Source organism: Echinops telfairi, unplaced genomic scaffold (assembly GCF_000313985.2).
Source record: "Echinops telfairi isolate 266 unplaced genomic scaffold, ASM31398v2 ScPeMD7_7475;HRSCAF=8513, whole genome shotgun sequence".
In the NCBI taxonomy this organism is placed as follows: Eukaryota; Metazoa; Chordata; class Mammalia; order Afrosoricida; family Tenrecidae; genus Echinops; species Echinops telfairi.
Genome location: NW_022111379.1, coordinates 16,545,140 through 16,569,128, shown reverse-complemented (window position 1 = coordinate 16,569,128; position 23,989 = coordinate 16,545,140). Strand labels below are relative to the sequence as shown.

Sequence of the window (23,989 nt, the reverse complement as noted above, 5' to 3'; positions counted from 1 at the left end):
GAGGGTTTAAAAATTTAGAAAACAAAAACACCCTCAAAACCCTTTTAAAATAGCATATTAGTTCAGAATTTATTAATTCATTCATTCAAAACTAATGATGTACTGTGATTCCTATATTTTTTAAAGCTTTTATTGAGTTAATAGACAGTGGGCTTAGAAATAGATTTCAAGTAATCTGTAACTTTCATTGAGTCTAACTTTTGAAATATTTATATTTGCTTATTTTAGTATCATTCATTGTCTTTCTTTAGAAAATGCTTAAAATTAAAAGGACTGTACATACACATTATAGGGAACTTGTAAAACAGAGCAAGGAAGTTTCAAATATTCTGACAATATTAAGTCAGATTCTGTTTTCCCCCAACATTTTATTATGAATAATCTTAAACATACTGAAAAGTTGAAATTATTTTATAGTGAATTCCTACATATCTCCCTAGGTTTTATCATTACATTTTATTATACCTATTTTGACATGTCAAAAAAAGGACATTTCAAGATCTGTCTTGAAGTACAATGTTATCTGTAATATGATTATATCTATCTATCTTCAGGGAAATCCAATCAGTTATGACTGTTATTCAGATTTATGCACTAACCCGCCAAAGCTGGTGATAGGTAAATTGAAGACGGCTATCAAGTCTTCAATCTGAAGTTTATCAAGCATGCAGGCAAGATGCATTGCTAATTGTGATTGGAATGCAAAGCTTGGAAGCAAAGAGGAAGGAATGGTACTTGGGAAATACAGTGTTGGTGATAGAAACAATCTGGGGAGCAGATGATAGACTTTTGTAAGACCCGTGACTTGTTCATAGCAAATGCCATTTTTCAACAACACAAAACGATGACTGTACACACGAACTTCTCCAGAGGGAATGCACAGAAATCAGATTGACTCCGTCTGTTGGAAGAGATGCTCAATCACAACAGCTGGACCAGACCAGGGGCTCACTGTGGAACAGACCATTGATTGCTCACTTACCAGCCCCTAACATGATGACACCTAATAACAGCAACCAGAAATTCAGATGGAAGCTGAAGAAAATAAAAACGAGCCCATGAGAGCCCAAATACAACCTTGAGTGTGTGCCTCCTTATGTCTAGAACATCTCAAAAGCGGATGTGCTGCATTGAACACCAGTAATAGAAGACCTGGTGAGTTGTGGGAGGATATCAAGAACAGCATTCATGAAGGAAACAAAAAGTCATTAAAAAGAAAGGAACAGTCAAAGTGGATGTCAGAAAATACTTTGAACCTTGCTCTTATCATAGAGTAGCTGAGGCAAATGGAAGAAGCAATTAAGTCACAAAGCAAAGAGCTGAATAGAAAATTTCAGGGCAGCTGGAGAAGACAAAGTGAAATATTGCAATGAAATTTGCACAGTCCTAAAGTTAGAATCCCCAAAAGGAAGAACATACTCGGCATACCTTAAACAGAAAGACCTCAGGAAAAAATTTCAAGCATCGAAAGATTCTGTGGGCAAAATATTGAATGATGCAGGAAGCATCGAAAGAAGATGAAAAGAATAAACAGTCATTGTATCAAAAAGACCTAGTCGACATTCAAATATCTCAGGAAGTAGCATATGTGCAAGACCCAGTGATACTGAAGAAAAAGGTGCAAGATGTCCTGGAGAAGGACATCATGTTTGGTAAAACGGGCAGTGAAAAGGAGGAAGGCTCTCAATGAGATGGATTGACGCACTCGCTGCAGCAGTGGGCCCAGCACAAGACCAATTGTGATGATGGTGCGGAACTGTACAATGCTTTATTCTGTTGTGCATAGGGTTGCTATGGGCGATGGTACCCAACAATAATTTTAACTTGTCTGCATGTGTTTTCCACATCAATTTATCTTTTTGTTGTTGTTGATATTTTTCAAACAAAATTACATAAATGAATACTAGTTAATTGATTGCCCTTGATTCAGCTTTGACTCATGGCTGCCCATGTGTGTCAGTGGACGACTGTGCTCCACAGGCTGCTCAGTGGATGAACATCACCAGGCCTCTCTAACAAGAAGTTGGGGGAGACTCTAACCTCCAATCCTATGTTTAGCAACCAAGCAACTGAACAATCTGTACCTCCCTCCACTGCACTTTCTACTCTGTGTTTCAGCCTGCTTGTCATTAACTAAAGTTCAATAAGTGCTTATATTTTTCCTTTTCAAGGTAAAGTAACATCCAATTAAATCTTAAATGTACATCAGTGAAATTTCGACAAATATCACTGTTTATGTGACCCAAACCCTCATCGAGGAATAGACCAGGCCAAGAAACCCAAACAAATACCCTTTACCCATTCCCAGTCAGTCCTTTATGCTAACTTCCCTTTTCTGCCATAGATTTTTTTTTTTTTTGCCTCTTTTAGTACCCCATATAAAAAATACTCTTTGGTATTTTTTTCTGAGTGTTGTCTTTCTTTCAGTAGGTTATGATACGTGTTAGTCATTCTTTCTGTGGTTTAGCAATACACCATATCAGTTGAGGTATTTCAACAAGTAGACCCAACTCTGTCAGAGCTCACTCATCTAAGCCAAGAAATTTGGGAGAAAACTACCTGACCAAATGACTAAAAGCGATCCTTATGTATGCTCACTCTAAAGAAAATGATCTAACGGAATGAATAAATCAGTCTGCAATGTTGAATAAAATTTGGCTATAGCTAATTGAAGAGCAGTTGTAGCACCACGTTCATAGGAGCTTCCAGAAATTCAAGCCAGCTCCAGAAGAGGACATGGAGGAGGAATATCATTATTCTCTTACAGGAGAGAGTAACAGAAAGATATTTATTTCTGTTTTATTGACTACACAAAGGGAGTCAGCGATATGGATCACAACAGTTATGGATAACCTTGCAAAGACTTGGAACTTCAGAGCACTTCATTGTGCTCATGTGGGACCTATACATGGGTCAAGATGCAGTCATTCAGACTGATTAAGGTACTACTGAGTGGTATAAAGTCAGGAAAGGTGTGCATCAGAGACAGATCCTTCTAGCATACTTTTTCATTCAATGTATATGAGAGTACATGAAAAGTTATTGCTAAAAAAAAAAAAAAGTTATTGCTACAAAACCATAGAAACCTTTATGAAATAATTCATTTCTGTAACCCTTTACTGACGTTCTGTGCTCCTTAAGTCACACTACATCCAAACAGCAGTTTTCGCATCTTTGAGGGACTCAAATTGCCCTATTTTACAATATTCTTTACATTTTGAGAACAAAGAGCAGTCTCAAAGAGCAGTGTAAGCACTGTGGGGTGAATAGGATAAGGTCTTGTAACAAAATTCTCATAGAATATCTTTTGCTAAGGTCAACGAATGAGCAGGTACATTGTCATGGTAGGAAAAAAAATTCCTTGAGGCAACTTTCCTAATTTTTTTCTCACCAAGAAATGAAGTGACATTACATTGGGTAAATCTGCTCCAAAGGACCTCTTTCACGTGTTAAAAGCAAAAAATATCACTTACTGTAAGTACTAAGGTATGCTTGATAAGCCATGGCATTTTCAGTGGCTTCATGTGCATGTGAAAGCTGGACAAAGAAGACCAAAGACAAATTGATGCTTTTAATTATGGTGTTGACAAAGGATATTCCATGTAACGTGGACTGCCAGAAGTACCAGCAAGTATGTCTAGGGAGAAATACAGCTAGAATACTTCTTAGAAGCATGGGTGGCAAAATTTTATCTCACAGATATGCACATGTTTTTAGCACGTTGGCTGTTCATTTTTCATATATAGCTTGTATTATATTGAGGAATATTCCTTCCATTCCTGTCTGCTTGAGTGTCTTAAACAGGACTTGGTGTTGGATGTTGTTGAATGCTTTTTCCTCATCAATCGAAATTCTTATGTGGTTCTTACAGTTTTTCATGTCAATGTGGTGAATGATACTAATTGGTCTTTCATAAGTTGAACCATCCCTGCATCCCTGGTATGTAACCCACTTGGTCATGGTACATTTTTTTATATATATACTATTGTATTTTATTGGCCAGTATTTTGTTAAGGATTTTCACATTGATGTTTGTTAGGGATATTGGTTTGTAGTTATCGATTCTTGTGGGACCCCTACCCGGTTTGAGTATCAGTTATACCATCTCCATAGAAGGAGTTCAGGCGCTTGCAGAGGTGTTTCTATATTCTGGAAGAGTTTGTGTAGGTTTGGTGTCAGTTTTTCCCTGAATGTTTGGTAGAATTCTCCAGTGGAGCCATCTGTTCCAGGAGATTTTTTGTTGTTGTTGGTAATCACTTAATAACCTTGTTTTTTTTTCTATTCCTATGGGTCTGTTGAGATTCTTGGCGTCCATTGGGGATTGTCTAGGGAGGGATTGTTTTTCCAAGAATTTGTCCATGTCTTCCAAGTTGTTGAATTCATTGAAGTACAGTCCTTTGTAGTACTGTGTAATTGTCTTTTTTATTTCATTAGGGTCTTTTGTAATGTCCCCTCTTTCATCCCTCATCCTTGCTATTGAAATTTATTCCTTCCTGTCTTTGGTTCGGTTTGCCAGCAATCTGTCGATTCTGTTTATCCTTTCAAAGAACCTACTTTTGGTAGCATTAGTTTTTTCTATAGTTTTCTTATTTTCCCTCTCCTTAATCTCAGCCCTGATTTTTATTATTTCTTTCCTTTTGTTATTAGTTGGATGTCCTGTTGACTCTGCTCTAGTTGCTGTTAATTTTGTGCCAGCATATCAATCATAAGTCTTTCTTCCTTTTGCATGTGTGCATGTACTGCTATGAAACTTCCTTTGATCACTGCCTTTGCTGTGTCCCATAAGGCTTGGTACATTGTGTTTGCATCTTCGTTGGTCTCTAGAAATTTCCTAATTTCATCTCTGATCTGGGCCAGTATACACTCCTTTTACAATAAAGAAATATTCTTCCTCTAATTGCTTGTCCTTTTTTTCTTCATCTTCCTTTTATTGATTTCCAGCCTTATGGCACAGTGATCAGAGAGGCCTGTATGATATCAGTGTGCTTAAATTTATGCAGATTCACCTTATGCCCCATCATGTTGTGTGTCTTTGAATATGTGCTTTCTAGGCGTGAAAATGTTTGTATTTGCATGAAGATCTCTGTATATATCTATCAGGTTCAATAGTCTAATTGTAGTGTTTAGATCTCTAGCCTCCTTGTTGAGTTTCTTTCCCTGTGATCTATCTTTCTCAGAGAGCGGTGTATTGAAGTCACCTACTATAATTGTTGAGCCTGTGACTTTTCTTTTTTCATCTTTTCACGCATTTGGTTGACGTATTCAGCAGATCTTGGATTTGGGGGATATATATTTACAATGCTTAGTGGTTCTTTGTCAACTGTTTCCTTGAACATTATATAGTTTCCCTCATTTTTTTAATGGTAATTTTATCCAAGATTAGGATTGCAACCCCCTGCTTTTTTTTTGAATTGTTGTTTCCTTGGTATGACTTTCTGCAGCCTTTGATTCTCAGAGCCTATTTTTGTCTGTAGCCTTGAGAATGTGTCTCCTGTAGGCAGCAGATTGATGGGTTATGTTTCCTAAGCCAGTCTGCTAGCCTCAGTCTTTTAATGCCTGAGTTTAGTCCATTGATATTCAGGGTTATTACCTCCATCTGTGGACTCTGTGATGCCGTCTTACACCTTTTATGTTCGGTGTTTTCCTTCCTCCCTTTCTTATCGGTGTGTGTGTGTGTATGTGTGTGTGTGTGTTTTATTCTTGACTTCTTTCCATCCTTAAGCCATTGCTATCTTGGGGTCTGTTTTCTCTTTGTTGACTTCTGGGACGGGTTGTTCTATGTGGCAGTCTCTGACTTGTGCTCCGTGAGTGTTGTTCTTCTGCCCATACTGGGTCGGCAAGGATCTTTTGTATGACTGGGGTTGTTTTTTAACGTTTTCTTTGAGTTTTTCCTTGTCTGAGAACACTTTTACTTCTCCATCTATCTTGAGAGATAATTTGGCTGAATAGACTATTCTTGGGTTTGTATGATTTTCCTTCAATTTTTGAAATATGTTACTCCACTCTCTCCTCTTCTTTGTAGTGTCCACTGATAGGTTTGAGCATATTCTTATTTAGGAACATTTATATGTGATTGCTTGTTTTTCCCTAGCTGCTCTCGTGATTTTCTCCTTTTCTTCAAAGTTGGATGGTTTAACTATTATATGCCTTGATGACTTCTTCTTGGGGTTCGGTCTAGCTGGTGTTCTTTCAGCCTCCTGAATTGTTGCCTGGTTTTCATTCATTAAGCTGGGGAAGTTTTCCTCCAAGAATTCTGTCACTACTTTTTCAGATGACATCTTTGTTGTGTCTTCCTCCAGTAATCCAATTACTTTGAATGTTCCTCTTCATATCAGCAGACATAGCTCTTATGTTTCCTTCAGCTTCTCTGATGATCTTATTAGATGTTTTTTCATGTTTGATAAAGTCTGCTTGTCTGTCCTCTAGGACACTGGTGTAGTTCTCTGCCTCCTCCATTCCGTCAACAAAGTCCATGAGTTTGCTGCTGGTTTTTGTTATATCCTCCCTAAGTTCTTGTATTTTCCTTTGGTGTATAATCTTTTATCTCTTCTATCATTTCATCCTTTTCTGCATTGTTTCCCTCATGCCCTGTATGACTCTAAGCAGCATTGTAGCATGGACAATTAAGTACTTAGCTTTGATGACTTTAATATACCCAGAAGTGCATTGGATGATAAGCCTGGTGGTGTATAAGGTCACAGCCATGAGTAATCAGTTGAGCAACTGTACTGTGAACATATGGGGTCATCATGAACCAGGTATCTAACAACAGTCCCCTTAATTGTGAAAAGCTAATTTGTAAAAATAGTTTTAAATATTCTAGGCCATTTGCATTTTCCTATCACATTTAGAATCAGATTGCTAATTTCTTTTTTTAATCTAATGGGATTATGAATAAGTTTATTGAATCTAGTCTTTTATTGAATTCAGGTATAATTACTACCTTAAGAATATATATTTAGGGTTTAGATCCATAAACTTGTTATATTTCTATCTTCTTTCACTTCTCTGGGCAATGTTTTTCCATCTTCTCATCCATTTCATGTATGTCTTTTATTCATTGAATTTTGTATTTTACATTTATAAATAGAATTTTTACAATTTGCTATTTGTATAACTCATTAGTGTTGTGTATTACATGTTAATAACACTCGTGTTCTGCTCAATGTACTTACTACTTCTAGTAATGCTTGTAAATTTCTTAGGTGTTTATAGATAAATTATGTCATTCCAAAGAGATTACTTTTATTTCTTTTTCTTGCCTGGTTGCAATGGGGAGGCCCTTCAGCGCATTGAATAAGGCGAGACATCTTTGTCCAGCTCTCAATCTTAGGACATGAGTCCCTGTTTTTGTTTTGTCTTATTTTTTAAATATAAGAAAATTGAGCTCTCATATTCTAGTAATTGGACTGTCATTATTTATTTGAGAAGGTGCATATATGTATATGGATACATAGACCTCTAACAGTAACTCAGATATTTCTAAGCTAGCATTTTCTTACATGCAAACCAATACTTTATAGTATACAGTTTTGTGTTTTCATATTTTCTAATATAATTTATAATTTTTTCCTTTCTATTATAAGCACTTGAAAATTTTTTCTGTATATCCCCTTTTCCTTTAAGACTAAATAATATCCCATGAAGTGTTGAACTATAGTAATTGTAACAGTTACTTGCAATAGATTCCTAGAAGTTGAATTATTGTGCCAAACCTTTGGAAGTTGTTCTGACCATTTGCTTGTGTTGCTAAGTAGCATACTGATTTATAAAGCCACTAGCAATATTCAAGCCTGATAATCTTGACTTCCTCCTATTAGACAGGACTCTTCTGCCAGTTTTCACAAGGGGCAGTTTTGCACATAAAGCAGAAAAACTTTCTTTACAGTGTCTCCACCCCCACCCTTTATATCTCTTTAGAGAAGAGCTTTGCATCTCAGCAACCAGGTGCTAGTAGAATATCATGGAGACCTTATTCTACATGCAATATAACTCCTAACCTTTAAAATCAGGAGGTAGATTTTGCTGAATTAATCTTACCATCCTCATTACCTTTTTTGGACCTATAGTAGTCATTTGTGGCTTTTAAGTACAGTTAGTCATATTATTATACAGTAGATAGTTGATACTCTCCTATAATTCCACGTTTCTTTTTCATTTTATATTTATGGAAAACTGAGTTTGAGCCATTTTGTAGCCTGAGTTAGTCATGCAGTAGTTAAATTCCAGGACACCTCCCAGAGTTCTGGCCTTCTCTTTAGCATGTGCACGATCTCTCTCTCTCTCTCTCTCTCTCTCTCACTCACTCACTCACTATCGAAGTCAGTGCTCTTTGCTGTTTTGTAGGCTAGACATTTTTCTACTATGTTTATATTTTATAACTACTTATAGTATTTTTAAAATATGAATGTTTTTATGAAGTAAATCTATTCTTTTTGCTTTTATGAAAGATTAGTCTTCTCTTAAGATCCCTGATGTTGCATATTAACAATTCAATGATCCCCATATTTTCCAATACTCTTTATAATTTAATTTTAGCTCTGAATTAAGCTACTTGTAATTATTTTATTTAGAAATTATAATTAACAAAGCACTATGGTAATGTAGAAGACTATAAAAATGAAGAGTGGTGATTTATGCCCCCAGGAGCCTACCAGCTGTTGTGATAAACTTGCTAATAACTACATAGATAAATTAGAGTAGCTATAATGTATTAATAATTAATATGTCCCCTTTGTAAAATACAGAGGTGGTTCACAGAAGAAAGCTCATTTCTAGAAAAGGGGATCTCAGAAGTTCTTATACATCTACATTAGGCCTATAAGGATTTCAACCAGTGAAAGCAGAAAATTGATGTTGATAGGGTTAGAGATAGGCTGTAGCTCATGCCAGGTTTGGGGAGTGGTTAATAATCCAGTGAAAACAGCAAGCATATTTATTGAGTGTTTCCTTGTTACTAAAAAGTTGACAAACATCACAGTTTTAAACCACAGGGCTTGTGAGGTTGGCACTATTATTGTTCTCGTATATTAATGTATACGGGCTCCAGTAAAGAAAATAAATTGCCTAAAATAACTTAGGAAATCTCACCCAGATGGGACACTCCCAGTCCACAACTTAAAAACTATTTTGGCATCAGATTTTAATGTAATCACCTCCTCCCCTCCAAAAAAAACTTAAAGTGTCATATGCTTAAAGCAAGCATGTGCTACTCAGCACAGACAAAGCAACAAGACTTGTGTTGTGTGTCTTTCTTAAAGAAGGAGAAAGGAGTATCTGAAATACGCTAGCTTTGAGTATTATTATCTGTCATCACACTGCTGAAATGAGACTCTACCTTTCCTATTGAGAAAACACTAACTCCTCCAGTAAATGAACTGTTGTCTATTTATTTTGCTAAGGAATCTGTTGGAAGTGGATGTTTTTCATAGAGTATAGAATTATATACTGTGCCACTGTATATATGGTATTTCATGAATTTTTCACCATAAATTTCCTTTTTTTTTTTTTTTTTTAAAGAATGAGGCATGAGCATTGCAAAATAAGCAATTTGGTGGTAATTGCACAGGGTCTGTTCTCAGTGTAGAAGACGAGCCTGGCTCCCGAGCAGTAGCAGCAGGTTCATCCTAGTGTGGCACATTGGCCCAGGCATATTTTTAAGTAAGAGAAAATGGAGCAGGAGGGCTGGCTAATAGAAGAAAGAATAGTGCATGATTTTTAGGAAACGTCCATTTTAAAACATGGTAGGAGTGCCTGTATTACAGAAGATGTAAGGAGAGCATTGGATAAGAAACTTACTTTTGCTACAGATAATTTTATTTCCTTTCAACAGTTATTTGAAGCCATTTTTCCTGAATCTCTTTTATTTATCTCAGGGTCTTTTTACATTTACCAGATAGCCTGATTTCCTATTTTACTGGAAAAATTAAATGATAATTTTAACCCCCCTTTTCTGTGTCCGTATATCTTTATTCATTCTGCCCCATCCTTCTCAAAACTACCCTTCCATCCTTTAGTTCTGCTTCCCTCCCCACCCTCACACTCCCAGTGTGCTGCTGATGACTCACTGTTTGACCTTGGCTATTCTCCTGCTTTCTGGGCATTACAGATGCCTTACCTCTAAAAGTGGGAGAAAAGTAATTGCTGTCTGGTAAAATCTTTTAGCCTTATACAATTTTATGATTGACTTTTTTATCTTTAATATCTACTCCACTTATTTCTTTCACTATGGCCCGAAGACAGTGCTATGGTCTCCCCATTCTGCACCCCTTTAAAAGTAAAGAGCAGTAATTATCTTTTATCTTAGATAAAAAACAAACAAAAAGCAAACTCATTACCAGCAAGTTAATACCAGCTCTTGGCGACCCTATAGGACAGGGCAGAGCTGCCCCTGGAAGTGTCAGAGACTAGCTCTTTCTGGGAGTAGAAAGCTCCACTCTTCTCTCCCCGGAGCTGTTGGTACTGACATATGATTAGCAGAGCACCCATTAATCACTATGCCACCTCCAACTTAACGCTGTTGGCCAGGTTTTTTTTGTTTTTTTGTTTTTAGTTTATTTAATTTATTTTTAATCCTTTTATTAGGGGCTCATACAACTCTTATCACAATCCATAGATACTCCAATTGTGTAAAGCACATTTGTACATTCATTGCCCTCATCATTCTCACAACATTTCCTCTCCACTTAAGCCCCCGGCATTAGGTCCTCATTTTTCCCCTCCCTCCCCGCTCCCCCCTCCCTCATGAGCCCTTGATAATTTATAAATTGTTATTTTGTCATATCTTGCCCTGTCCGATGCCTCCCTTCACCCACTTTTCTGCTGTCCGTCCCCCAGGGAGGAGGTCACATGTAGATCATTGTAATCAGTTCCCCCTTTCCAACCCACTCTCCCTCTACACTCCCAGTCTCGGTTGGCCAGTCTTGCCTTGTCTTCACTGTCACCAGCATGTTAGCGTTGTTCATCATTGAAGTAGTGCCAGTTTTTATCACCAAAGGTCTCTATCACCATTGTTGGCTTCTACTCCATCAAACATGATACCTTGCTCTAGCAGTTGATCTCTCCTGATGATGTGTCCAAAGCAAGCATGTTGGACTGTGTTCTGTTGTGATCCTTAAGGCGTCACTGGCTAATGTGTGGAAGTAGTTTGACAGGTCTTACTTCCTATGCTGGGGTTTTCTACATACCCTGCTGAAACCTGTCCACTCTGAGTGACCCTACTGAGATTTAAAATAATGGTATGCTTAAATGCATCACAGTCATACACAAGCTATTACAGTACAACAAACTGACAGACCACTGTTGGCCCTTTATAGTGTGGTCCTTAAAACTCATATCCCACTGCTCCTTTTTTTCATTGCCAAACTCCTAAGATGAATTTGAAATGGCAACAACAACCAAACTCACGGCCATCGAGCCTCTCTTGACTCATAGCAGCAGCATACAAATTGTTCTGACGGGTTTACGAGACTGTAACTCTCTACGGGAGTAGAAAGCCTCATCTTTGAACCAAGAAGCAGCTGGTGGTTTCAAACTGGTCACTTAGTTAGCAGCCCAACGTGTATCTGCCTCTCATTTTTATTGCCTGCTTTCTCCCATTCTCTTGGAGTTTGGCTTCTGTCTTAACTATACTTTTGAAATTCCTCTTTCTCGCAATGGTCTCCTGATGGTCAAAACCAGTGGCCTCCTTCATCTTTAAACCATTTTCCATTCTTCCACATGTCTGAAAACATCAAATTGTTAATGTCACCCAACAATATTGCAATGCACGCTTCTTTTTCTGTGCTCATAGCACATACTCTAGAAGAGATATGTTCAGGCACAAGCAAACATCATTAAATTTAAAAACACTGAGATACTACAACTTTTTTATCACAATGTTATAAAATTAGAAATCAACAATAGAAATAGCAAGTTAACAAAAAAAGCCCATTCTTTTTAATAAGTAAAACTTGAACAACACCTTACTGAATAAAGCGCTGGTAATTGAAGAAATAAAGAGTAATATTGTGACACAATGGATGGATTTTGATAAGAGTTGCATGAGCCCCCAATAAAATGATTTTTTTATAAGTAAATTTTTAAAAATTCCTTGGAATAGTGTGAACAAAAATACAACATACTAAAACCTTTGGGGCACAGCAAAAGCAGCTCTCAGAGAGCAATTTATAGCAATAAGCACACACATTAAAAGAGAAGACAGAGCTAAAATAAAATGTTATGACAGCATCTACAAAAAGTAGAGCAAAACCAGTAAAATAAACCTTCAGGCACTAGAAGAAAAGAAACAATAAAGATAGAGTGTAAGTAAGTTAATCTGAAGATTAAAAAATAATAGGAAGTTAATTCTTGCAAAAGATGAATGATTGATAAACCACTTCCATAGGGTGAACCATAAACCAAATTGTTTCAAATGGTGAGCAAAATTGATAAACTCTATTTGCTATATACCCCAACAAAGAAGAAAAAGCAAATGTTCTGAGTGAAAAATGAAATTAGTAACATCACAACAGAACCAACCAAAAGTAAAAAAGATAAATGGATGATCTTGTGAAAAGTTGTATTCTAACAAATTTAAAAGCCTAGAAGAAATTGACAACTTTCTAGAAGCAAGTCATCTACCTCAGTTAATGGAGACTGATGTCGAAACCTTCTGAGACCTATAGCACAAGAAGAAATAGATGTGGTCATTAAAAATGGCCCAGACCAGATGATTTTGTTGGGGAATTCTACCCAACATTTTGAGAAGAACTAACAGTAATTCTGTGCAGACCATTCCAAAATATAGGAAGGGGCAGTATACAAGGAAACTCATTTTATGGAGCAAGTATAACCCTGATACCAAAGGAAGCAAAGCCATCACCAGAACAGCAAACATAGGTGTCAAAATTTCCAACAAAATTCCAACTATCCGAATTGAACAAAACATTAAAATAAAAAGACATCATGATTAAGTGTAATTCAGACCAGATATGCAATGATGATTTGGTCTAAAATTAGGAAAACAATCAATATACTTCATCATATATATAAAATAATCATGATTATACTAATCCACGCAGAAAAGGCATTCAATAAAATTCAACATCCATTCTTGGTAAGAAACACTCTATAAGGTAGGAACAGAAGGGAAACTCCTTAGACTAATAAAGCCCATACATGCAGAACCAGTGGCCGACGTTTTACTCCGTGCACAGCAGCTAAAAGCATTATCCCTTGGAATGAGATAGGGTTGCCCTTTATTATCACTCCTATTTATTAGAGTCCTAGAAGTTTAACCAGAGCTGTAAGGTATCAATAATGTATAAGAACATCTAAATTGGCAAAGAAACAGCAAAACTCCATTTTTAGATGAGATGATCTTATACAACGAGAACCCCAAAGACTCAATGGAGAGTAAAAAAAAGAGCTAATTGAAAATTTTGGCACCATAACAGACTATAATATATCAATAATAATCATCTTAAATAAGTTAATTAATAAAAAATAAGATCAGAATATATAAAAATCAATTGGACTCTTGTATATTAAGGAAAAGGACCCCCAAGTAGGAAATTAATAGCATCATACCATTTACAACAACCATCCATGAGATAAAATACATAGGAATAAATCTAAACAGAGAAACAAAAGACTTATACAAAGAAATCTATAAAACACTTTACAAGAAACCAAAAGAAATACGCATAAATGGTCATGGTTAGGAAGACTTAATATAATAAAAATACCAATATTGTGGAAAGCACTTCAGGAATTCAGTGGCGTTCCCATACAAGGCACAGCTCAATTCTTAAAAGAAATACAGAAACTAATCACAACTTATTATATAAAGGGAGGGAAATAACAGGGAAAAAAAATACTACTTTATAAAAAAAAGCAGATCTCTTACTTCCCGATTTCAAACCTAAATAGCCACAGTAATCAAAACAGCTTAGTATTGGTACAACGATAAATATGTAGACCATTTGATCAAAATATAACCAAGCTCCTAAAGATACTTTTGTGTTAGTCTGGATTGACTGGAGAAACAAATCCAGAGAAACTCATGTGTGTAAGAGAGAATTTCATATCCGAGAGTAATTGTATATTAAGAAAATATCCTGGCCCAGTCCAGATCAAGTCCATAAGTTTGATATTAGTCAATATGCCCGATACTAGTCCATAAATTCTTCTACAGATGCATGCAGCACGTGCAATGTAGCCAAAAGCAGGAAGACCACAGGCCAGGGGGTGGAAGGTCTTGTGGAAGCATCTCAGTGCTGTCGCAGCTCTTCATGTGGCTCCGCCAGCTCCAGGGCTCTGGCTGCTATCACTGTATCTTCATGTGGCTTGTCAACAGACTGTTGAAGCAGAGAGCGTGTGTCCCACCTTCAGGGAGGAAGACAGGGGTTCCCAGAATCCTCAGGAGAAGGCCATGCCCACACACAGGGATCATTGACTATAGCTTGATTGACAGGCTAGGCTCCGCCCCTTCTCTCAAGTTGGCAGATTATGTAACTGTCACAACTTGGATTTTTGATAAAGGATTCAAATACATAAAATTGGAAAGGGAGTCTTTTCAACAAAAGGTGCTGGAAAAACTTGTGTCCCTACCTATAAAAGAATGAAAACAGGACTCATACCTCACACCTTATACAAAAAATAAGTCAAGATGGATTAAATACCTAAATCTAAATTCTAGAACTATAAAGATCTTCAGTGAGAAAATGGGGACACGTTTAAGGGCCCTAATTCCAGGTATACTACCAAACAATGAAAAATGCACTACAGAAGAAAAACTGAGGACTGGGAACTCTTAAAAATACAACATTTATGCATCTCAAAAGAGTAAAAAAGGAAACCCACAGAGTTGAGTGGGCCACGGGCACAGGTGAAATAGTCAGTGATAAAGAGTTATGTCAAAAATTTATGGAAAACTACACCTTAATAAGAAAAATAATCCAATCAAAATAGGTAGAAGACCTGAATAGAAAATTCACTAACCATGATTTGCAATCATTAGCTATAAAAGAAATACAAGTTAAAACAACGATGAGGTACTGCCTCGTACTAACAGCAGAATTTGAAAAAATAAAATCTGGAGCGGAGGTGAAGAGATTGGCACACTCACGTTGCTTGTAGGATTGCAGAACTGTACAGCCTCTGTGGAATGTGGTATGGCACTTCCTTAAACACGTGGACAGAAATGCCACATGACACTACAATCTCTCTCTTCAGGATATACCACAAGGTAATTACAATCTTACATCCCTTCATCTCTAATCTAAATCTTTCTCTTCAGCTCTAGCTTCACCTTCCCACTTTCATTTCTGTGAGAGATTTTTTTTTCACATTATTATTTTAACAACTCAAACTCAATATATCTAAAGCTAAAATTTGTTTTCCCTCTCATTTCTCCTTTTATAACTTCATCCTCTTCTCTCATCAGTCTTATTCACCAGTCCTCCTCCAAAATAAGAAAAGTAATCAAATAGGCCTGATCCTCCTCTTTTGTTCTATAATGAATAACTAATGGCATTGCCATCTTTCCATTAACCTGTGCTAGAACTGTGATCATATTATTCATTTCTTCAGAAAATCTTTATTGAGTGCCTGCTATATTTCAGGTACTGCTCTGAAATCTCAGGGTAAATTCAAAGATCCTGGTTCTCAAGGCCAAAGATGTTAAACAACTAGCATAATAACTACCACTTGTGGATCCAAACGTCCTATGGATAACCTTCAGAAGAATGAGAATTCCAGAACACTTCCTTATGCATGTACAGAAGTTGTACATAGATGAAGAGGCAGATGTGTGAACAGAGCAAAGAAATACTGCATGGTTTAAAAATCAAGAAAGGTGCGGGTCAGGGTTGTAGTCTCTCACCATACTTATTCACTGTCAACGTGGAGCAAATAATGAGACAAGTGGATTTTCTGAAAAAGATTGGGGCAACCGTATTGAAGAAAGACTTATTAACCTGTGATATGCAGATGACACAAGCTGGCTTGCTGAAAGTGAAGAGGACTTGAAGCCCTTGCTGATGAAATCAAGGATTGAAGCCTTCGGTATGGACTATAACTCCATTAAAAAGACCAAGATGCTCGCAACTGGACCATCATGGTAACATCATATAAATGGAGAAAAGGTAGAATTTGTCAATGTCTTCATCTTGCTTGGGTCCATAATCAATGCTCATGGAAGCAGCAGTCGAGATCAAATGACACAGTGCACTGTGTAAATCTGCTGCAGGAGACCTGGGCAGATTCCTGAGAGGAGAGTGTTCCAGGAAGAGTCAACAGAGTGTAAAGGCCCTAATGTTGAGGCGGGCCTAGCATGTTCCAAAACTAGTAAGGAGACTAGCATAGGTAGAGCGGTGTGAGCAAGGGAGAGAAGAAGAGAGCATCAGGGAAATAGCTTTGGGAAGCTAGCCTAACACCTTGACCTTTAATTTTCCATTGTGAGCCATAGCAGAGTTTTGAAGTGAAGGGGTGATAGGATTTATGTATGCTACCAAGGGCAGTGAGGGATAGGAGAGAAACCCATGTGACTAGTTGCAGTAACCCAGGTGAAAGACGATGACTCCGGGCAGAGTGAAAGCAGAAGAGGTGGTGAGAAGTGGTTAGATATGGGTATCCTCTGAATGTCCAGACGTACTTCGTTATTGAACTTTCACTTTACTGTGCTTTGTAGCTAATGTGTTTTGTTTAAGATATGTGGCAATCCTCTGTCAAGCAAGTCTACAGACACCATTTTGCCAATATCATATGCTCATTTTGTGTTTCTGTGTCACATTTTGGTAATTCTGACAATATTTCAGATTTTTCATAATGCTATTATTACACATGTCATAGATACAGGATAGTGTAAGCATAATTTTTATGTGCACTGGGAACACACACACACACACACACACACACACACACACACCCCGCCAAGGGCTCATGTGACCCGTGTTACTGCAATATTTGCTTTGTTGCAGTGGTCTGGAACCAAACGCATATCTATAAGATCTGTTTGTGCAGCAGTAGAATTTGCTGCAGACTGGGTAACGTGTAGGAGAGAGGTTGAGGATGATGTCAAGGGTTCTGCACTAAGAAACTGAAGAGCTGATTTGCCCTCATCAGAGATGATTTTGGAGAAAGACCCGAAGTTTACTGTTAGGCATGCTAATTTTCTGATGCTGAGTAGGCAGTTAGATGAATGAGTCTGGGATTTGGAAGGATGATTTGGGCTGAAGATGGAAACTTGGGAATTGTATTTATGGTTGTCCTTAAAGTCATGTGACTAAAAGTGACCACTAGAAAGGTAATCATTGTTTCGTTCTTGAACTTTCTCCTTTCTACTCCCCCCTCCAATAGGACGAGAGTCCCCATCCTCCTCCACAGTGTCTCTGACAGTCAAATCTTGTTTGTCATTCATATCATGGTTACTGCTTTTGAAACTTCTTTTGATGTGGGTCTCAGTACCCCCACTTACTTTAGTAGCCAAAATATAAATATATATGGCACAGTGGGAGGTCATGGTTCAAGTAAAGGTGTGACCCTCTCGAGTTATCCTTGCCCCTGCAACTGAAACAGTGCCCCTGACATAAGCTTAGAATCATCTGTGTGTGCTAAACCCCATGGGGTAGGGACTTTGTCCATGTGGTTTGCTGCTCTAACCTCAGAACTTAAAACATTCGCTGATAGGATATTTGTCTAATAAAAGAATGAATGCCAGAAGCACAGACTGACGGATCAATACGTAGAAGAACCCCAGAGAAAGAAACTGATCGCTTCAATAGGACAAAATGAAGTGTTTCTCATTAATTCAGTTCAAATAGTTTTGTTTGTTTATTTTTTCTCTCCAGTAGCTGGAACTGAGATCAAAGGCAGTTGTGTCAGCAAAACTGTTGATAGAGCACCATCCTTATGTTAGATGGCATTGCCAATAACATGTTGAGTATTTCTCCCTTGATCCCTTGGGAATTGCAGTCATTTTAGGACCTCCCAAATCGAATCTCATTTGCCATCCTACAGTTCTGTGCCGAGCACGCAGGGCCTCCTCGATGCCGCAGACGGGTACAGCAGAGACAGACCATGAAAGAGGATTACTTAGCATTTTCTCTTGTCATCCAGAATATCGGCCCAGTGTCGCCATGGGAGAGTGATTTCATTGTGCTGGGCCCTGTAAGCCACAAGCATAATTGCTGCTACATTATGAGTAAAGTGAGGCCCAGAAACAGCCTATGTAGAGGTCCCCCCTCCCTATGCCTCCTCTGTTTTGTCTTAGTATTTTCATTGATGAAGTGAGCCAAAAGTAGGATCAGGTTTCCCCTTTCTCTGGAATAAGGTGCCAGGAGGCAGTGCTTTGTGGTGCAGACTGTGCTGATTGTACATGTCACAGGGAAACCTGGCTCCCTCCCAAGGAATCTGCTGTGTTACGGATTTGATTCACTCCAGATAGTTAAGCTTGAAAGTCGTTATGCTCTTGATTGAACGTGAAAAATGCCAGGAAATTTAATGTCAAGTCTGTCACTCGGCACTCATTTTGATAAAGCGTTAGCTGGTATTTAATTGTTAGCTCCATTTGGGAGAATTTATAAGGTTAGTTTCTAGAAGTGTGGATCAGCCCTCTTCTGGTGGACTCGGTACGAGCAAACCGAGGATTGATTCTTATCGACAGCAGTACAGTAGCATGTCCTTTATTCCTGCTGAGGTACCTACTTCTGGCCCTTACAACCAATGTTGAAAAGGAAAGAGTAGATGAGCATGAACTGAAAGGCCAGGTCTGAGGCGGGAATAATCACAACCCGGCAAAAGATTCATTGGAGAGGAGAGGATTCTATGTAGGAGTTGGGTGATGTTTATCTTTATTTTGAACTTCGACCAGGTTCTAAGGCCTGAAGTAGAATTAACCCAGTGGAGACCCAAGGATTCCCTGATGAGACAAGCGGATCCTAGCCTGTGCTCCTCGGGAGCTGCAGGGATGAGCTGGAAGGGGAAAGGCCTGTTTGAGGTCCTGCCTGTAAAAGAAATCAAGCCAGATGGCGAGCAGCAGCCGTATTGAAGTCCGCCAGGGAGTGCGCACGTCTCAGACTGTTGCTGTCCCAGTCCTGTGCAAGGATTTGGCGTCTCTGTACTTATATTGGGAGATTTTATCACATTCTCTCCAAACTTAGCTTGCTGCTTAGCCACGAAGGTGGTCTGGCTCATAGACAACTGTTACTCAGTTCTTTTGCTTTTGTTCTTAAAACAGCAACAGTAGACCCCTGGCATTTTCAGATTTCATATTCTTATTTTTCAACTGTGACGCAGAAGGCCCATAACTTGTGATGGCTTGTCATTTGTCTGAGGAGTAACTCAGTCACTTAGCCTCTGAGTGTGTCTAGCACGCCGCCCCACATGTAAGTTTCTCCACAGCTTTATTCTGCGTGTAAGCTTGCCAACTCACTCACTCTCCTGCACTGACAAAGACATGTCTCTCTGCGGAAAACTAACCTGAAAAGAAATCTAAGTACAGATTCCATAAAATACATGAAGAATGGGTAAGCAGATCTAAGGAAAGTCTTTGTGAAGTGGAAAACCTTACATTGTTCTTCACTCACTGCACAAGAGTTGACAACATTTGGTCTTGAAAACTGAGCCAAAGTCATTGCTGCCTCTTTTTAAAGTAATGCCTCAGGGGGTGTAACCATTAGTCACCCCATATTAACTTCTTCTGCTGATCTACCCATCAGATAAAATACGAAATTGCCTTTCATCAAAAAGAAAGACTAACCCCCGAAGATAAAGGAAGATGCTGGAGAGATCACTAGACTTCTTGTGGTTTGTTTGTGTGGGCATTTTCTTCTGTTCCTGCTGTTCGTTAAAGCATGTTACTATAATTCCCAAAAAGGAACATTTCTCATATTCTCCAAAGTGCTTTTACTGAAAGAGAAAATTTCAACAGAATCCACGTATTTAAGAGTGAGATGACAGTGCTGTGGAGTTCTTAGGAATTGGTTGTGGTAGCTATTATTTTATCCACTGTTTTAACTCATACTGCACACAAAGTTTCTGGTAAGTCTGGTAAAGGGAACTAGGAAATTTAGTAACCAGTGACCATGCTTCAGTTTCCCATCACTCAGCCTGGAGACAGTGCAAGTGGAGTAGTCGGTCCACCTGCCTGGTTTCACCTAACTGTCTGACCTGGGTAAGTGTAAGGTCTTTGGCCTCTTTACTTCAGTTTTCTCATCCATTAAATGGGGATCGCAATATGGCCATCTTGCTGTTGTTGCATCATTATTTTTGTTGTAATTGAAAAGGGACTGTCAAAAATTTCCAAGAAACAAAAGGGGAGGAAAGTTATAGCAATTGGTCCCTGAGGGGGTACAGATTGCTTCACCATTTAATCGCGATGCCATTTGGGGCATTTATCATGGAGAACGCCTGTGTCTAGGCGGCAGGGGTGCAGAAAAAGGTCGTTTTCCCTCCTGCCTTTTTTGCAACGGCTGTATTGGTCCTGAGAGTGAGAGGGCCGAGAGGAAGGCACCAGCAGCCAGAAAATGGTGCTGGCTTAGTCTCCACCTCCGAGTGTCTGCGCCCTTCTCCCTTCTCCTCCTCAAGTTCAGGCCACTCTGCCAGGAGCCTGAAACTTGGTGGGGGATCGATTTAGTTTCCTATTAGCGCTCTCCTGCTTCCTGTCCTCATTCCAGCTATGGATTTTCATTTTAGGCGACCTCCTGACTCTCTGTGGGACCATAAACAAGTCACCCTGACCTTGATTGCCCATTCTTTAAATGGAATGAAAACGCTTTTCCCTATTCAGGATGGCTAGGGGTCTAATGACATGGCTGATGGTAAACATTTTCCAAATACTTTAAAAGAAGAGTCCTTGGCAGGCTGGCATTCCCAGTGAAAAGAAAGGGCCCCAAGGAAGAAACTCCTTTTCCTCTGACACATAGGCTGTCTGCCTGTACTGGGCCAGAGCCACTTCATTGCAGCTCCCCCATCAGTGGCCTATATATCTTTGAATACTTTTTTTTTATCTGCTCTCGTCTTACAAATATTCATAGGGCACTAATCCACGTTATGGCTTTATAGCCAGTAAATTAAATTATATTAAATCTAAACACAGTGTTTTTGAGCTGTAGAGAGTCTACAGCCTTTGAAACCACTAACTTAATTTTTTCCAACTCTTAGTTACTCAAAAAGAACAAAACTTTTTTTTTTTTTAGAATTTGGTTTTAAAAATAATAATAAATTACTCCCAGAAAGTGGTCCTGGGTGCCAACTTTTATCTACGATCTTAATCTTCTGACTGCAGTGGAAACCCCAGGGTAAAAGAGGCAGGAGGCCCTCATGAAGATGTGCTGCATTACCATGTCCACCCCGACGGCTGGGATCTCAGCTGTGTGACCATGGGCGGGTCACCAGTCTCTGAGTCTCGGCTCTCTTATCTGCAAATCTGCACCCACAGTACACTTGAGAGAAGCAGATGCAGTCATCTTTATGGAGCACTTTCCAAGTGTCCGATTATTTGTGTGTAAAAATCTGTCTGTAAAAGAGCAGCTCTCTGTGGATTACTATTCCAATTCTGCTGCCAGTGTGGGCAGGCCCCAGGTGATGGACTGCCGAATTACATACAACCTGCATGTATGAACCAACCCAAGTAAAAGATCCAGTACCAATTCCTGGATCATTAAATGAACTGGTGCCAAGAGTTCTTTTAAAAACAGGGTCAGTATCTAAATCTGTGTGTTATTCCAGGTTGACAAAAGAAACAAATCAGGGACACTAGTGTGTGTGTAAGAGAGAGCTTTATATCAGAGTAATTGTATTTGTAATTGTATTAAGAAAACATCCCTCCTAACTGTTTAAAATCTAAATAATTCAGCATCTACGTAACTCAAATAAAAGAATAATACTAAAGGGCCTCTAGGATCATCAGACAATGTACATATCAGAGGAAAAATGGTAAGAGGGAAATGCATTTGGAACACGCAAAAATACCAATAATTGCGCTTCCAACCACATAGCACTAAAATACTTGAAGGAAAATAGGGGAAAAAAGTGAGAAATATTAACAGTTTTATCTCAATCAGTAATTTAAAATTGTAGAAATTAAATAACAGAGCAAAATTGAGAACACAATTATTTTTCACAAAATCAAACTTCCTTTTCTGATTAAATAGATTAAACTTTTCTTGATTTTATGAAAGCCTCTAAGTAAACTTGCAATTAATAACCTTAAGACCAAAAAATAAGATAACACTTCAAATTAAATAAAGCTGATGATTTTAGAAAATGCAACTAAAAAAGAATAATAGTATCCTGATAGGAACGAAAAAAGAAAAAAATTATATTTTCATTTGGAAATCACATAATTTTTTAATATAGAAAAACTGATAAGAGCATACCAAATAAATAAATAAAAGCTACTGACAGGAGTAGAAAAAGGTAGTTTAGAGCAGTTATTAGATATAAAATAAATTGAATTTCTGTATACTAGCAAAGAAAAATAAAAAATTATAATTAACATCTCTAACATTTATCATCACACCCATATTTATAAGATGTTAGAGACAAAGTTGAAAAAAATTGTAAGGTCTATCTACTGAACAGTATGTATCATTGCTAAGAAAAAATAAAAACCTAAATAAATGGTGGGGCGGGGAAGAAAACATCACAGCCCAGTCCAGATGAAGTCCATAAGTCTGATATTAGTCCATATGCCCGATACCAGTGTATAAATTCCTCTTCAGATTCACGCAACACATGCAATGATGCCAAATTCAGGAAGACCACAGGCCATTGGGTGGAAAGTCTTGTGGATCCAGTGGCAGTGGAAGCATCTCAGCACTAGCAGGAGTCTCCATTTGGCTCCTTTGGCTCCAGAGCTCTGGCTGCCATCAGCATAGCTCCTTGTGTCTTGTCAACAGAAGTGTGAAGCAGAGAGAGAGAGTGTGTAGTCCTCCTCCCAGGAGAAAAAGAGCAAGTTCCCAGAATCCTCCTGGTGGATGTTACCTTGTGGCCCGATTGACAGGCTAGACTTCACCCCTATATTCTATTTATCAAGTTGACATGAAATTATTTAACTACCACAATCTGCCAGGCTGCAATCCCACGTGCCATCACTAAGTCAGGGAGAAGGAAAGAAGGCCTTGCAGACACAGCACCAACAAAGACAACTCTGGGAAGGCTGCTTGTCCGTCAGTGGTAGGAGGGGGAACTTGAACCCAGCCCAGCTTCGCTCCTGGCCACTCACACCTCACTCTGGGTGGCTGAGGCCGAGGTCATTGCCCCACAGCTGCAGAAGGTCTGGCCTGGGTGGTCAGGCCGTGCTGCTCTGCCAACACCAACATCTTGGGGTCTTGTGCCGCTCCCCATGCAGCAGCTGGTCGCAGTTACCACATCCTACCGGCTCAAGATACGTTTCATGGTTCCTACTAGTGTAGAGGGTAGAAAAAAAGACAATCCACTCCTGTAGAGAATTACAGTCTCAGAAACCCGTTCTACTCTGTCCTTTAGGGACACTGTGACTCGGCATCAACTCAATGGCAATGAGTTTGTTTTTTTAATGGCAAACAGCCACTGCTTTGGGGAGTAGCAATACCATGAGGAGAAATGGGGAACCATAGCAATGATTGACATATAACCCCCCCAACGAACAACAGAAAGGTGGGTGAAGAGAGACAGCGGACAGTATGAGATATAAAAATAATAATTCATAATTTATCAAGGGTTCACGAGGGTGAGAAGGTGGGGAAGGGAAGGAGCTGATACCAAGGGCTCCTGTGGAAAGAAAATGTTTGGAAAATAATCATGGCAATATATGTACAAATGTGTTTGATACAACTGATGTATGAATTGTTATAAGAGCTGTAAGAGCCCCCAATAGAATGATTTATTTTAAAAAACATTATTATTATACCACATTCTTTTTTTTAATTATTTTATTAGGGGCTCATACAATTCTTATCACAATCCATACATACATCCATTGTGTCAAGCACATATGTACATTTGTTGCCCTCATCATTCTCAA

At 38.5% G+C, this 23,989-nt stretch overlaps 1 protein-coding gene across 2 annotated transcripts in view; it reads left to right on the top strand.

Annotated features, from left to right (window-relative positions):
* The window catches only part of SRBD1 (S1 RNA binding domain 1), a 251,041-nt gene that overhangs the window by 206,350 nt on the left and 20,702 nt on the right, over positions 1-23,989 (top strand). The gene's annotated exons all lie outside the window — the stretch shown is intronic.